The 16,338-nt window shown below is 42.0% G+C and overlaps 1 protein-coding gene across 13 annotated transcripts in view; it reads right to left on the reverse strand.

The window, feature by feature from the left end:
* Positions 1 to 7,941, reverse strand: part of RIMBP2 (RIMS binding protein 2) — an 82,589-nt gene extending 74,648 nt beyond the window's left edge. For all 13 annotated transcript variants that reach the window (XM_032128269.1, XM_032128257.1, XM_032128266.1 and 10 more), the window contains exon 1: positions 7,804 to 7,941. The gene's annotated coding sequence lies outside the window, so the exon portion shown is untranslated. The remainder of the gene's footprint in view (positions 1 to 7,803) is intronic.
* Between the last annotated feature and the right edge of the window lie 8,397 nt (positions 7,942 to 16,338).

Here is a 16,338-nt window from a genome sequence, read left to right on the forward strand (position 1 = left end):
CCTGTCTGGGGCTGGGCTGCTGCCCACGAGCTGCTGGGCTCATCCAGCAGCACACACCCCCCAGGCCAGCACACACATCTCGGGTGTGCTTGGAAGACCTCATGAATTTTATCTAACAAAGCATTAAGGTGAAGTATTAAATGAAGAATTGAATGCTTCTCATCTCCTGGGAGTCCCATCAGGAACGAGATATTCTCTGCAGCATGTTGCAGTGATAAGGACAAAATACCCAGGACAGATATACATAGCTCTTCACTTTTATCAATACTGAAAATTAATGTTTTTAATTACCAGTGTGATCAAAATAGTAGAAAATATTATTTTGAACTTTACTTATCTACTACAGGGTGTGCAGCAGATAGTGTCACATCTGAGAGACAAGGCCTTGATAGTTGTCCAAAGCACCTGTTAACACCTAATCTGTAAAACTAAACTAGAAACTGAAGGAAAGAAGACCATTTTTTAATGACACACAAATAAGTCAGCAATTGGAGGAGAATGTGCTAGCATAGACATAAATAAACAAATAAACCCACAGAATTTTAGAATAACAAAAGTACCTCAGCCAGAATACTGCAAAGAGAGCTAGAAGGCTCCATCATACGGCACAAAAAGACAACAGAGTCTCGTGGCCAGAAACTGGGAGGGTTTTATTGTGCAGTGGCAGCTGTGAGCCCAACACCTTCCTCAGACTCCTTCCTGACACAGTCAGGGAAAATCCTGCTGCCCACAGGGAACCAGGAACCAGTTAATAAAGAGATAATGGCTCATCCCCATCCTAACAGATATCCAGCTCCAGAACTGTTTTCTTATCTCAATAACATTTCATAAATAGTATTATCCTGGGATTTTTGCAAAAGATCAAATCCCATTAAAATGCATCTTCCAGTTATCTGTGGAAATATTGGGTAGGTCTAGAATTGCATTTTATTTTCTGTTAACTGAACTGTTACAGCAGAATATTTGAAGTGTTTGCACTCATCACCTCTCCAGGGGAAGATGCCTGTGCCACTTTGTTTCTGGAATTTTACCTGCTGGAAATGATCTAAAAATCTTCCTGGCAACTCCACAAAACATGTCATCTACTGCTTAAGAAGGAACCGGGGAGTTTCAAAATATGTTCATGAGTGGTCTTAACATGTGTCACATTCTGTTCCTTTATGACTGCATCTCATTTTCTGAATCCGGAAAGACCACACAGAGAAAGAGCTAAATTCTATTTGCCTTGCTGAAATGAGGTCTCAGATACATATTTGAGCCCATACACTCAAGCCAAGATGCTTTTGGCTCTACAGAAGCATATTTTTAAAATGTGTTGCAAATTATTTATATAGCTCATTATCTCCTTGCTGTGCTGAGCACGACTCCTTCCCCTCGTCCACCCACTGCCTCTCAGGTAAAAGGGTTCAATGTGTCTGAAACTTATTTTTTTAAGAAGGAAAAAATTAACCAGTGCAGCCACTTTGGAGGCAATTTCAATGAAACCCAGCAATGAGATCTCCCCATCATTACATTCTGCAGACAGGGCACTGATGTTGCAGCTTTCCTTCAAACACAGAAAATCGAGGTTTCTGTACGAGCAGTACGGGTCCCTCACAGACAGCTGTGTGCACCAGGGGAGAGTAAGAGAGAACATCCCAAGTGATGATTGCTCCAGAACTGATTTAATCTCATGCTTATCAAAGGATCTGCAGTACAACACCAGTGACATTGCCTGTCCCAATTATTTACAGTGGCAAATAACTGAAGTATTGCACACACTTCCTTACACATTTCACAGCACTCCTGCATGGTGAGCACTGAGCATTTCCAAGTTGTCTGAAGGCACTCACAGCTTCATACACTCAATTTTAATCAATTAAAACCAGAACTGGATTGCTTTTCTTGGAGGGCAGAATGACAACTGCTTCTCCAAATCAGAGGTGCAACCTCCAAACTATTGAAACTGAGAAGCAGAAGTTTGTTTGCCTTTAGTAACCTGGTCTTGTGTGACTCCCAGATTCATTCTACCCTCATCACAGTGCAAGTAACTTTCTCAGTGTCAAGTTCCATTTCCTGAGACACAGCAAATGCTCCAAGCTGCAAGAAGTTGCTGAAGGACAACGCTGAGAACTACGGTACTTTCAATTTCAATGCCAGCTTAATTTACCATAAGAATTAAAAATTCTGGGACAGGGGTTTGCAGCTGCGTAGTTACTTTTGATCTGAACACCAGCATTCTGCATGACTTACCCTGTCAGCTTTAAACTCTTCACAGAAGGACCTTGGTTTTTTTTTTTTAGACCAACATTTTTCAGTGAAGCACCTCCTGCATTTGGAATCTGTGCTGAGATCCCCAGACTGAGATGCAAATATAAAACATGCGTGAGTGCCAAGCACAGGATGGGACAGGAATTTGTGAACTTCAACACACACTAATGTTCCTGTTCACACATCTCAGTTTTGCTGGTTATATCTGATTAAAAGGGACAGCTCAGAAATACATCTTTACACATCTTTTTGACATTCAATATGCTTTTCCCCAGTACACCGTTTATCTCTGATGTACATCACCAAGCCATGGGCTCATCATAGGCCCTCATATCCATATTCAGAAAGGGATTTCATTTAAAGCATCCTTCTCCCAGCTGTGTTGACTTTACAAAGTGCTGTACACTCTGTACAGCGTTTATATAAACCGGATTTTTGATCCAACATTTCTGGTGTTTTTAGCCAGTGAAAAGGAAGTCTGGTAGCTCTGAGCAGTGTTCTTGCTACAGATCTAATCATTAGAACTTCTCCAGGAAACAGAGAGAAATGTGCATCCAAATACTGATCACCTCCATTCACCTGCTGTCAGAACAGTTTGATTATTCACCCAGACAAGGCTGTTTCGTGCTTGCACCACTCCTCCTGCCACAGCCCTGCTGACTTCAGTGGTACTGATGGTAACCAGAATTTGGCCCACATGAAAAAAACACGAACATTGACACTAGCAAAGAGACTTGCAGATATTTGGAAATGGAATGCAGACCCTTCGGGTTCTAGATCACCAATTTTAATAGGACAGAGATTCTTTTGCCACCCTGTTTGCCAGAGTAGTGACTGCAGTCTTCAGCTTTATGAAGGCTGCTAAAAGCCCCTTAAAATGCATTAAAGGACTCACTCCAGTTCAAGAATGGGAAGACAACCAGAAGATGAAGAATCAGTTGTCTCATAATATAAAGGCCAGCAACAAAATCAGTATTTGTTTTTTCAAAGCCTCAGCACATGCCTGAAACAGCTCTGGACCTGAGAACAGAGGTGTGACAACTGTTCCCACTGGAGAAAGCTTTGATATTCACCATCATTTTCCTCACCTGGGTTTGAGGCAATCCCTGTTTGAAAGTAAAATCTAAATTCTCATACATCCTGTAAAAAGGAGTCGAGCAGTCCCCTAAATAATTTGTGAATTAAGTCTCAAGCCAAAATAGAAACCCATCACAAAATACACCTCTGAATTCAGCAGCAACACCACTGGGCCTAAAGATATTTGTATGGGGTTTAAGATTTACATTTTTCAGTATCATCTGAATGCTTTGCCTCCAGCCACTGAACTGGACAAGAAGCCTTGCAAGCAAATGAGGCCACTACAATATTCTGCAGTGTGATTCATTAGGACAAAAGTTAATTAAATCATGTTCTCTCCTCAGACATCCTATTTTCTCTTAAAGATGATTAAACAAGAGACAAATGTAATTAGGACACGAAAAAGTATAAGCCAAAAAGTTAATCTTATAATGTGTTTCAGAAAAATGAAGTAATAAATCACCTTGCCTTTTGTTTTGCTGTAACTGATAACAATAACACACTGGGATCCTTCAGCTTTCCTGTCTGATACAAGTATTACACTTGATGAGGCAATTTGGAGTGAAAGCAGGGCTGTGACAATAGACATTACATTTAGGGGAGAGATAATAAATATACAGCTTGACTTATGCAGATGGTGCCCTTTCAGAGAGCAATCAACACACCACCGGGTGGTGAGTGAGGTTCATGAAAATACACACTACATCCACAAACAACAATCAATATGTGAAAATATATATATAAACTGTCTCTTGAACAGAATCCCAATTCATAATCCAGAAAATAACTGACTGAAGGGAGGCAGAGCCCCTGAATGTGTCACTGGTTCCTTGTTGGTCAGACGTATCCAAATGACAGAGAGCAAAACACAAGAAGGAAAACCATGTGCTGAAAGCACTGCCTGGGCATAAGAAAATCTGCATTCGATTCCTGAGTGTGTCTTTGACTTTCTTTAGACATTAATTAGCTCATTTGGTCTGTTCCTTATCAAGGAGGAGAGATAGCAATGTGCCATTGGTCCTCTCTGTTGGGTCAACTGCACTGCTCAGTCACCTCAGCTGCACTGAAGCCATCTGGGGATGTCCCATAGCCCTGGAGCCACAAAGCCCAAAGCCTTGTTTGTAACAGAAGCACCCCCACAGTTGGAGTGTATCATGTACAAGAAAGGCTACCAGAGGCATTTCAGCTGAATTTTATAAGGCAGCAGGATTAACAAGAGAAATCACAGCTACAGACCCAGAACACTTGGAAAACACAGAGCCTGTTCTGTCCAGAGTCATGACAGGGCAGGGCTGCATGGAGCACAGCCAGGCTGCTCTGCCTCTGCTCAGGGCTCGCTCCCTGGTGCTGCTCTGAGCCCTGAGGATGCCCTGCTGCCCCATGGCAGCGTGACCCACACGGGCCAGGCAGCAGCAGAGCCTGGCAGCTGCAGCCCCTCCTGACCTGTCCTCACTCTGCCGCTGCTCTGCTCACCACAGAGAGAAACAACGGGATATGGGACTGAAGGTGTCTTTATTAAAAGGTCATATTCCAGTCAGCAATCTCTTTAAACGGTGGGAGTAAGAATATTATGTTCTAGGGAAGAAAGAAGAAAGGTCAGCCTGCTTTCATGGCTACTAATTTAATCCAATCTTATACTGGACATGTCTCATTGTTTGGGCCTTTAAATATCCTTCACTGCTTCTACTCATTCAGGAATTTAATGACCTGCTTGAAATATGATTAGAAAAAAATGCTTCTTAAAACCCCATTAAGATCTATTTTTGATGGAAGTTTCCTTCATAGCCGGCAGCTAAGAAAGGCTTTTATTATGCTGGCACTGTATCAATAAACTTAAAACAGAATTCTGCATTTGCACAGGTAATAGCTGATCTAGAAAATACCATTAGAAATGGAAAGCTGCATTAGTCACTGCAATGATATAGAGAGAAAACTGATGATGGATTGGTAAAGCTCATTAGGACTCAGTGCCATGTATTTAAAAATGCTTAAAAGAGATGCCAAATTAGAAAAATTTAAATGCATTGTGATCAACATCAGTGTTTTCCAAAATCCAGACCCTGGCTTTGGCCATGGACATTGCTGGTTTCATTGCTAAAACTCTCACCCGTGAACAAGGCACAGGAAAGACAGGTAACCAGAAAAAGTTCCTTTCCTGGAGCCAGCAGTCTACGATAAATACCAATTATTACAACCAGAGGAATTAATATGCTTTATTGCTATACTGGTGTCCAGACTCACCATTCTGCCATCACTGAGAGACTGAAAGCCATCTCTCAACAGCAAGCAGTTAACAACCTTTCTTTTCTTACAGCGCTTTTTCCCTGTTATTTGAACACCTCGTGTTACCCCGGTAAACAATGAAACCCAGCAAGCACCAGAGATTCCTGCTTTGCACAGAGGCACAAGGGCTCAGATGGAGCTCAGATGTGTTTTAGAGAAACCCTCTTCTCACAGAGGCCTGAAGCAGCTCCACGTTCCCCCCAGGGGCACAGAGGGCTGCGCCTCAGCAGTGCTGCTGGTGCAGAAACTCAGCTGCCGCGGCGCCCGTGGCGTTGCACACACAGTAATTCCACGCACAATAATGGCCTTTGATCAGCCCCCTCCAAAACTCTGAGCAGTTTAAAGGCAGCCAGGGAGCTGCACGTCATCCCTGCAGCTGCAGCAGCGCCAGGCTGCTGTGCCATGGTAACACCGGGCACCCGCTGCGAGCGCTGCGTTCTGTGCACGGAAAGGGAACCACAGCCCTGCTCTGGAGTATCACACAGGCAAAACTGGCTCTGCTGAAACACAGGCTTCTTGTCTCACAGCAAAACCACTGCTGAGACACACAGTACCAGAAGGAAAAAACTGCACCCAGTTTTTCTGATCTCCAGTGGAAATGGCTAAAAATTGTCATTATTGATACAGCTGCAGCAATTCATTAAAAATTAAATAGGAGAGAACAGTAGGTTAAAATTTAGTACTGTAAGTGCAGTATTAAAGAAACATGACTTAATATTTTGTTGGGCAATTTTAGACCTGGCATCAGAGCTTCTGTCTCTCTCAGTATCCACACTTCAAAACTATGGAAACAACAGTATTTTAAATAGAAGCTGGTTTGGGTGTCCAAAGTTTACCCTTTATCCAGAAGGCTGCTACTGCCCAACAACCATTTAGATTTCGTGTGTTCCCCTTAAACCTGGCAAACAGAGCAGTGAGAATGGACTCCAAACAGATCCAGAGGTACAGCCTGACTGCTGCAGTCATTTCTCTTTTCTGTTCCCAAGACCCAAATCCAAACCAATGCTTTTTGGATTACAACACTTTATGATGGTTCTTGAAGGCACAAATTATTTGTGTGTAGGAAATAACCAGCAAAATCCCCACTAATTCCAGTGGTGTGCCAGGTTTGCCTCAAGCTGTCTTTTTTAAGTGTACTGGGTCTGGGTCTACAAACAACCACCTCTCTTCTCAAAGGCCTCCTGTTAAGGGAAATCTGACACAACTTCAAAAGATTGACTCCCCTTTTTTTACCAGAAATGTCTTTCACCAGACCTTAACATTCAGTTCACATCACAGCTATGTAATTATTCTTTTCAGAAGCAGAGATGCAAAGAAGGCATTAACAGCCGTTCAAAAGATCACATTTATGCACTTTTCTCTTGTCATATTAAATATAATTACTTCTGATGCAATCAAACTCATAGCCTTCAAATGGATAAATCCAGCACCAAATTTAGAACCTCAAGCTTCAAATATCAGGTTCTTAAAGCAAAGCTTTAAGCCTTTACTTTCAGTTCAGTGAGGTACAAAGAAGAATAGTGAGAACATAAGGTTTAAAAATGGCATTTTAAAATTAATTTTCTTTAAATGATTCTGTTAGTTACTGGCTGCAGAGTGCTTTGAAGATCAGAGGTGATTTATGAACATCTCCTCATAACTCAGCCACCAGGAGATGGGGACCAACTAACTAGCCAACCCTTCTAAAAGTTTCTTCTCTAAATTCAAAAGGTGCCTGAAAATCAGAACATGTGCAAACACAAGAAATCCAACTGGAAAAATCCTGCTGATGTTCAGAATCAAGTGTCAGGATGGATACACCAAGCTGGATTGGAATGTGCTGATTAGAACCACAGACTGCGCACAGGCTCCTGCACTTTTACTCATGCATCCAGACCTAAGCACTGGAATTATTTATGTCATATTTTTGGCTTTTAAGCTCTCATTTCATCACAAGCACCTATGTGTTTTATGTAAGTACTACTGTCATTCTACAAGAGTTTAAGAAATCAGTACAAAGTACGTGGCTTTGAAGAGGGTGGAGTTAAACCCTCCCAAACTCCCCCCTGAGAAATCCCCAACCCCCTGAAGTTGTGCACATGCAAACAGAGAAACCCCACAGCCAACCAAAATCAGCAGCATGGATTGCAAAACAGAACTTGTCTTCAAATGCATCAGTTGCCATAAAACTTTAAAAACAAAGACAGGACTTACTAAAAACTGCCAGAGATGATGCTTTTGATTTAAGGTGGTGACATGAGACTTAGAAATCTGTGTCTCTTCTATAAACTGGGTCTGATCAAATATTTTCTGTGAAGTTGCAGGCTGCAGACATGATGGATCATTTCCAAACTGTGCAGGATAAAAGAAAACAAGTCAATGGCCAGTTTGTTACATCTGTGCACTTGCTCTTCCTGGCACACAGCGTGTTTCCTTAACGGGTTTTTCACTGCATGTGCCCCCAAAAGCTGCACGAAAGTGATGGTTAATTGTCCATTACATACAATAAAAGCCAATCCAAATAAATAAATTCAGCCTTGCTGAATAAACATTTCTGTCAGGGCAGGCAACAAGACTGAAGTCCAACACAAAACTCCAAAATAAGCCTTAAATGGTATCATCACTGGTACCTCAAAAGAAATTCATTTCAGAGGGCAAATGAAAGAATTCCGTTTCAACACGGGAACGTAGGGACATAGAACGAAGCAGAAAAATTCTGTCCAATATTTATCATTACACTCTGCAAGTCTGCCAGAATATCTCTTCATATTAACAACAAATTTCCAGCAAAAGTTAATACAAAGCACCATTAGAAAGCCTGGAGGTTTTTTCTGCTGTCTCACCCACTCAGCTCGGGTACTCCTGAGCTTAAGAGGGATCTTTAGATTTGATATTTCAAATCTTTTTGGATGGAGTCAGAGAAGACAACATTCTCAAATTCCTTTTCAAAAAGGTTTGGGAACAACCACCTCAAATGCACATCTTCACTCAAATGTCCTTTGAAGTCCACATGTTTCTGAGAAAACTTGAAGGATCCTGAAGCTGGGATAGTTCAAATCCACTTAATTCTCTGCTAAGCATTTTTTGCTCTGGCCAGCAATCAAACACCATTTGCAAAATGACTCAGTAGAGGCCATGAATCATGGAGAGAGACGCAATCCAAAGCCACTGAAACCAGTGGGAAAACTCCCCCTGATCCCTGGGTGAGATCCCAGTTGGTTATAGCTCAGCTCCACAACCCAAGAAAAGAGCCAATAAAGCACTTCCCTTGGGCAAAATTAGCTTCCCTTCCTCTCACCAAGTAGATCAATTTCAATGCCACCTACATCATTTTAAGCTGCTTCTTCAAGAAACACAAGAACTAGGGGAAAAGTTTCTTAAAAATAAAGAAGGATTTAAAAAGCAATGTAACATAGCATCAGCATTGTGACAGTTGTAAATGAATCCAAGTTTGATGTAAAGTCTAGCATGAAATGCAATTAACTGGTCCTTCCTAGGCTCAGATTAGGAAGTTGCTGAGATGATTCCATATTCAGATCCTCGTGCAAATGTCCCCTGCATGGACAGGAGTGAGTGGTGGCTGCCTCCACAAGGATCAGATGTAGCTCTGGCAAAGAGAAATGCCATGATTTTTAAGACTTAATTTACAGGGCTACAGCTCACGTGACAGAATGAGCTGATGGGAAGAACAGCAAATATGTGCAAGGAGGAGACCTCCACTGGCAGGGTTCAATTTTAGAACTTCCAAAGGGTGCACAGAGTCGAGCATTTGAGCAGTGCTGGGGGACAGCCATCCTTGAGTTCAGTGCATCCCTCGTCACACACATACATTGAAGGCTGAGTGTTCAACAGCACAGGAACACCGATAAAAACCCAGAAAAAATGCAAGTGTAGAAATAAGGGTTTTATCAGAATTTCTCACTTTTAAGAGCGTCGGAGACAACGTGTGATGGACTGAACGCAGCCCCCATTCCCCACAGGTAGATAATTCAGAATTAAAGCTGAGCCTGGGGGAAGTGGGTTTGGGTTTTATTTATCTGATTTGATTGGTAATAAATTATTTTCCCCAAGTAGAGCCTGTTTTGCTGCAACAGTAATTCCTGGGCGATCTCTCCCTAGCCTTGTCTTGATCCAGAGCCTTTCATTCTATTTCCTGTCCCCTGAGGGACGGAGCAGCTTTGGTGGCACTGGGACCCAGCTCCCAGCCTGACTCCAGGGGAACACAGAGGGACTTCTGCAGTTAATTTCTGTGAGAACTTCTGGTGCGTCCTCACTTTTCCACAAAGTCTTCACAACTCCCTACCATGTGCTCTGTCCTCACATCCCTCTTTTTGCAAGATTCAGGTCAAAATAACCAAGTGCAAAGTTGTTGGAGCTGTTGGAAGAGCAGTTTTAGAAATAAACTGTCTTGCAACTAGGGCTCTGAAGCAGCAAGGCACCTTTCCATAATACTTGATTTGGGTTGCATTTCACTAACTAGATAATAAAAAAACTAAGTAGAAAGATCTGCTGATTAAGCTCAGCAAATTAAATTCTGATGAGCCCCCACCTTTGCAGAGATGGCTTCATTTCAGCTACACTGAGGGGGCAGGAGGGAAATTGAGAAAGGCTCAAGGCTAGCCCACACAGAGCAGTGTCCTCAGGATCCAACACTCTGTGCAGCCAGCAGGAGAACACGACAATAACTCCCTTCCACCCAGTAAACAACACTCGGATCTCGTCCTCTCTGCAAACTGTTGAAAACCATCAAGGTATCGGTTCCCACCTCTCTTCAGCCAACAGTTCTGCCCCCCCAGTGGCTGCATTTTCACATAACCATCTCTGTGCTTCCTCCTCGTGCCGAAGAAAACTTCCCTATGGGCATCTGCCAAAGGTATCCAGCTGCCCTCCTTACAACGCTCCCTTGCTCTGGTACCTGGGAAAACTCAGGACCGTTCAGCCAGGGGCACAGCAAGGTTACAGCCATCCCCAGCAGTGTTACAGAACTTCCTCCCACACTCTTGTTCCGTTTCATTAATCCCAAATCACCTGCTGAACTGCAAACTCCTCTGATCAATCACTCTCGTTGTCACACAAACGTAGCACTACACCCTCTGGAGCCTGAATTTGTGCTAAAACCCATAATGTAACAGAAGAAGGGAGAAGATGACAAGCATGAGTAAGTTCTTCCAAAGACTCTTATTTTTTTCCCTGGAATGGAATTCTAAAAATACCTCTGGATAGTGTCCCTCCACACACAAAATGGCAAGGCATTATGAATTGCATCCTATATGCACAGCTAAATATCAGAGGTTACAGTCTAACAGATTGCACAGAGCTAACGATAGAAACTTCCACTCGTACCCCCACATTTCCATCTATTTTTAAAAGCCTTTACTTACATAATGTTTGGTGTCTTCATCAGCACAAGTCTAATTCTGATGCCAGCATCAAGGCTGGACTCGTGGGACATGGGCAATCACTCAGAAAAGGATGCATCCCTACAGTTCTGCTGGGCTTGGGCCTGGAGCTCAGGATCTTTTATTTATTTATGAGTTTCCTGAGGAGAACCAGTGGCTGCCTTGTGTCAGCTGAACAGGATCGTAATTCAATCCTCCCTGGAACCTGTCTAGCTGAGTGACTCATTAGGGTGCAGGCTGACTGCTGAAGAACTGTGGACAAAGCCTTTTGCTGGGGAAGATACATTTTGAGAAGTCACTTCATGCAGTACAGGTTATCGAAGTTTGGTTTTGAGAGATGGCATTATTTCTTAAAGACATAAACAAATGCAGCGGCGCACGTTCACACCGTGGAATGTTTCGCTGCAAGGATTGTGTCAATGGGCAGTGGGATGCCTGATGGGCACGAGCCTTCAAAATGCAAGTTCACAGCTGCAGCTTGGTGTCCAAGCACGGGATCTGCAGTCAAAGTGTTATTTTGCAGAGAGTTATTACTGCTCTTGTGGAATTCCGGCCTTCCCTTAGGGCTCTCTGAGTACAAAAGGCAAAGAGTTCCCTGTAGTTTCACAAATTTACAGCTCTAGTATCTACAGTGTCTCTATAAATGCAGGTAAAAGTCCTGTCAGAGCCATAACCTTATGATAATATCCCTTGCAGGGTTTTCACTCAGGAAGGTTTCAGGTAACAGGAACAGCAGGAGGAGCTGCCTCTCTCCCAGAGATAACTGCTGCAGCGCACACACGGGTGGGAAGTTTGCTGAAGAACTCAAACAGTCTCTGCAGAAAATCCCTCACAGGAGCTTGAGTGCCAGACTGCTGCTGCTGCTGGGTGCTGCTCACAGCTCTGTGTGCAGATAACCTGCCCAGCAAAGGCTTGCAGAGGAACCAAAACACTGATGGGTTACGCTCATAAGGTCAAATAAGTTTGTTTTTAACATTCATTAATTTGAAAGACGCTGTCCCTGTGTCATATCTTTTATGATCTCTGACTATACATTAGAAATAATTCAGCAATTGACTTTGGTCCTAAATTGCAGCTGATGAATGCATGGTGATCAAAGAGTCAGCAGCCAGGTTACACAGAGGACAGTAACGTTCAACGTGGAAGGCAAAATGTCAACAGTTGTAAGTTATCACTCCACTGAAGTTATTCTTAAATGTTGAGCTTGTAATGTAAGGCACTTCAATAAATCCTTCACAAAACACACTTCAATCTTCCCTCTTACATTGAAAGGATTATCCTGACCTACCTCTGCTTTTAACACTCTGCCTTTTTCCTTTTGCCTCTATCAGAGCACAAATATTCAGTATTAGTGAAATAATCAGCAGTATTACAATGTGCAGTAGTTCTGCAGCTCTGCACTGTGTGGGTGTGTGCAGAGAAAGACACATTTAATACAGATACTAACCAAGATGATGTATTTTATTTACTGTCTATAATTAATTTATTACAATTTATTGCTGTCTGATTAAGTCTAAGTAGGTAACAATAAGATTGTGGGATTAGGAACACTGTGAAAATGCCCCTTAATTTTTCAGGTTAAAGATACTGCAGAGAACAAACTCATTACCTGCACTGTGGTAATGCAAGATAGCGTGGCAGAGTTTCAGACAAGGGATGTGACACCACACGGTACCCACAACACAGAACAATATTGCCTATCTCCAACCTCCACAAGCTCCCAGTGTGTATTTGTCCATTGTTTCCCATACAGCCTCTATTAAAAGATTAAAACTATGAAATTTTACATCTGCCTGCAATTTTACCCAGAGGGAAAACTGAAGAAGCCATTATAACACTGAAATAAAACAACATTATGTGCAAAAACTAATGTGATCTTTGTGATTATATAAAAAAAAAAAAAAGGTGGGGTACTGCATCTTACCCAAAGCACAGACTCCTCACTGGTTCCAGAACCCCAGAGCAGCTCCTCCTAGGTCTGCTACAAAAACTGATCCAAAAGTCAAATCCCAAGGAAGCACAAAAGGTCATTTTTATTGATTTCTTTTTCTGCACACCTGCCTGCAGCTTCCAGGGCTGATCCCTGGTTCCTCCCCGGCCGCTGCCCCTGCCTGACCCGGTGCAGCTGATAACCTCTGACAGGGCACCCACCTGGACCACCCTCCACACAAACACACTCTGCACTCTCCAGGCAGCCTTGCCAGCAGAAAAAAACCCCACTTCATGTGCTTTGCAATCTCACTGCATGTTTTACTTATGACTGAAAAAGAATCATTTGTTTATTACAATTCTGCATTACCACCAAATCTTACCCAAACCAGTGGATCTGCACAGCCCCTAACACAGAAATGTGGCTGAGGTTAACTTAAAATTGCACATGCAGGAAAGGGGGAGAGATTTGAGAAAGGATAACAAGCTCCTGACAACACCAGAAAGCTTCTATAAGAGTGGTAGTGCCTAAGAAGCAGGCCTTGAGGAGTTATGGAAATTGCTGTTAGAAAAACAAAAGCACCTTATAATCACTTGCAAAATTATTACTCTCCACAAGAAGAAACTTGTTAATCACAGGACTCAACTAGTGAAAGAACATGGAAATTCACAATTCCTAAGTTATTGATTTTGAACTTGGTCACCACAACACTGCAGACCTAGTTTCTCTATTCAGGATGTAATTTCTCTACTCTACTCAGGATTTGCCTGCAAGAAAAGAGAGAATATTTTCTGTCATATTTAAGTATGAAAATTATTTCATTTCCTCACTCTTGCATGTCTTTTTTTTTTTTTTAACCACACAAGTGATATTAACTGAGAGGCAAGGGCTCCATTTATTGGGAAAATAAAGTTTTTTGATCAGTACTACGCTAATACTCCTAGAAATGGTCCCCACAGCACGTTTGGTGCCAGTAATGGTCAGCATAAAGTCCTCACAGAATGCCTCAAAGGCAGCTGGAGGAGCCCTCTCCTGACACCTTTCCCTCAGTGAGGCAGCACCATGCAGGATGCTTGGTTCCAAGTTTTAGTGTTATGTCAGATCCTCAACCCCGTTACAACCGAGAACACGGAATCACTTTGATGATGTTTGTCCTACAGTATGAGAGCTTCTTGGTGTGTTAAACCATCACCAGTTTTGTACCATGACATCATATTTCAAAGTCACAAAACAAGTTAATTAGTGAGATCGTGCCACCTCGTCCTTAATCTCATTAGAAAAGACTAATGGCTGCAGAATCAATTATTTCATACAGATTACTGCCTCAACACCATCAGCCTTTACATCACACAGGCTCATTCTGAATTTCAATTCCATTGTCATTTCCTCCAAGTTTAATTACAACCCTTCATTAAGTCCCTTCTTTAATCAACTTTATAGCTATGTCCATTCATTTATGGCTGCATATAAAATAAAACAAAGAGCAACTAACAAAACTACAGGGCCAGCAGCAGAGCTTTCCAAGAATTTGGCTGGCCCTAACCTCTGCTCCAGGAACTGCAAGCATTCCTTCCTTTGAAATATGCACAGTAAACTCATAACAAATACAAAGAAGCCAAATTTTTTAGCTAAGGTTTACAAAACCATGACACAGTTTTTATTTTGCAGTTCCTGAAAATCCAGTGGGTTCATGATTACATTTGCACACTTCATTGTTCAGTCTTCTGTCAATTCAGTTTTTTGGGCTATGCAGGTGCTACATTTTTCAAAATAGATAATTTCATTTCCAAAGCAATAATTGAGATTTTTCAGCTTTACACTTCACTGTTTTCATAAACAGTTTGTACTTCTTTCCAATGCAGTGTGGGGAATGTTAGCCATGAAAATCATTATATCTGAGTGAGCACCAGTGGAGTTGGCAGCTAAATGCCCATTTTATAAACACACTAACACATAAGCATTCTCCCAGTATAAACACTTGTTGGACCTAAAGAGAAGCGTACCAGTACAGACCTGCACAATACCAACATCTAAATCATAATTAACAATCACAGAACATAATTAATTACTGCTTGGTATGTTAATAGAAAAGAGTAATAATTCTTTTACAACATTCTTATTATTTCAAGAAAAAAGTTTAAATATTCGCCATTAACCTGAGGAATCTTTCTCATTTGATCAGAGAGGTGTGAGATTTCACAAGTATTTGACTCTCTTTAATTGGGCAAAAGGGAAAGTTTCTGGTCTTCAGTGATCTACAGTGAATGAGGAGATTGGAATGGCCAGGAATAGCCTCTGCCCTTCTGATATCTTTAATTAGCTCTACCCATTTGTTTTCTTCCCCTCTCTCAAATTAATAAAAAGCTAATTTATGTCCCTCCCTAACTGCAGTGTCAGAGCCAGCACAGCCATCCCCTCCTGACCATCAGATCCCCCAGTCTGGAGCTATTTTTGCCATTTCTCTCCCCTTTACCTCACACCCACTTGTTTTACACCTGCCTCCTGTCCCTCCAGACCTCGGTGACTGTCAGAACCTGCTGCCCATCCCTCACCAGACTCCTTGATTAGGGCAGAGTCCTTGCCACCCCAGCCCCAGGATCTGCCCTTTCCCATGGTGCAGTCAGCAGCTGTAAAATATTTTGAGTTTTCTGATGTTCTGAGCACAAACTGATTTGTCAGGAAGGGCTATGAAACACCAAACACTCCTGTGCCAAGCACTATGAAACACCAAATAAATTCAGAGTAACAAATTTCTCTGATAGTTAGACACGTTTCTACTTTTGCTTTGTTTGCTGGTTTCTTTTCCCCACCATAATGAAACAATTTCTTTTCATTTCTTGATAGAGAGCCCAAGTGGTTTTTTTCTTCAATTCTATCTTTCATGTTCTCATGCATAACTGGCAAAACTATCCAGTGACTTCTTTCTTTAAGCTCTATTAGAATAAATGTACCAAAAGGAAATTAGCAACAAAAATGAGAAAAGCCAACACCCTCTCTGTATGCCAATTTCTTCCCTTAAATACAAAAACTGAGACCATGGGAATCCTATTTCACTGAACAAATTAACAAAAGGTCAGAAAGCTTGATCTTTGTCACTGGTGTACCCTGTCTGAAAGCTGAACTGCCATTTAAATATTTATAAAGGAGAGATGTAATTGCAGGTTGAGAGCTGTGAGAGAGCTCTGTATGCACAAGAGGAAACTGAAAATATTCGTGACATGGGAGATGTTCCACCAAAGGAAAGTCTGGGTGAAGGAAAGGAGTATTAACCTGGCATTTTAGCAATTTCTGGATCCAGGCACACAAGGAGTGTCCTAAAGCCTTTTATTTTTGGGGTCTGTTACAGGACACAGACACAGAAGAAAAATTCAGACTTTACCAGCCACTGAAAACTGATGAAAAAATTGGTTCCAAATGATG

This window comes from Corvus moneduloides, chromosome 18, assembly GCF_009650955.1.
Source record: "Corvus moneduloides isolate bCorMon1 chromosome 18, bCorMon1.pri, whole genome shotgun sequence".
Classification (NCBI taxonomy): Eukaryota; Metazoa; Chordata; class Aves; order Passeriformes; family Corvidae; genus Corvus; species Corvus moneduloides.